Raw genomic sequence first — 569 nt, 5'->3', positions numbered from 1 at the left:
CTGCGCTGCTTCCAAGCGAACCAGTCGTCTAGCAGCTTGCAGTGTGCGGCACAAGAGGGAACACCCATCCCCAGCACTTCAGCAGAGTTTTATTTAGTGGAAATCTTTAAATGAACGAAGAGCAGATCCATCAGCAGCTACCAGATGGAGACGGGAGGAGTTAGCTCCTGCTGACACTTCCCACAGGTTCAAGACATTGATCAGGGTGATCACAATAAGACGGATCAGATGGTGCCTGCTCTCAGCAGCCATGGCCTCCCCGCTCCCCTCCCACCCCGAGCCGGTGCCCGCTCTCAGCAGCCATGGCCCCCAGTTCCTCTCTCACCCTGAGCCGGTGCCTGCTCTCAGCAGCCATGGCCCCCCCACTGCCCTCCCACCCCGAGCCGGTGCCCGCTCTCAGCAGCCATGGCCCCCCGCTTCCCTCCCACCCCGAGCCGGTGCCCGCTCCTGCTCTCAGCAGCCATGGCCCCCCGCTTCCCTCCCACCATGAGCCAGTGCCCACTCCTGCTTTCAGCAGCCTGGCTCCCCAGGTTTCTCCGCCCACAAATGCGCCAGCACACACTCTCCAA

The sequence above is a fragment of the Mauremys reevesii genome, linkage group 1 (assembly GCF_016161935.1).
Source record: "Mauremys reevesii isolate NIE-2019 linkage group 1, ASM1616193v1, whole genome shotgun sequence".
In the NCBI taxonomy this organism is placed as follows: Eukaryota; Metazoa; Chordata; order Testudines; family Geoemydidae; genus Mauremys; species Mauremys reevesii.
The sequence above is the reverse complement of the archived record's forward strand: the minus strand, read 5'-3'. Positions refer to the sequence as shown.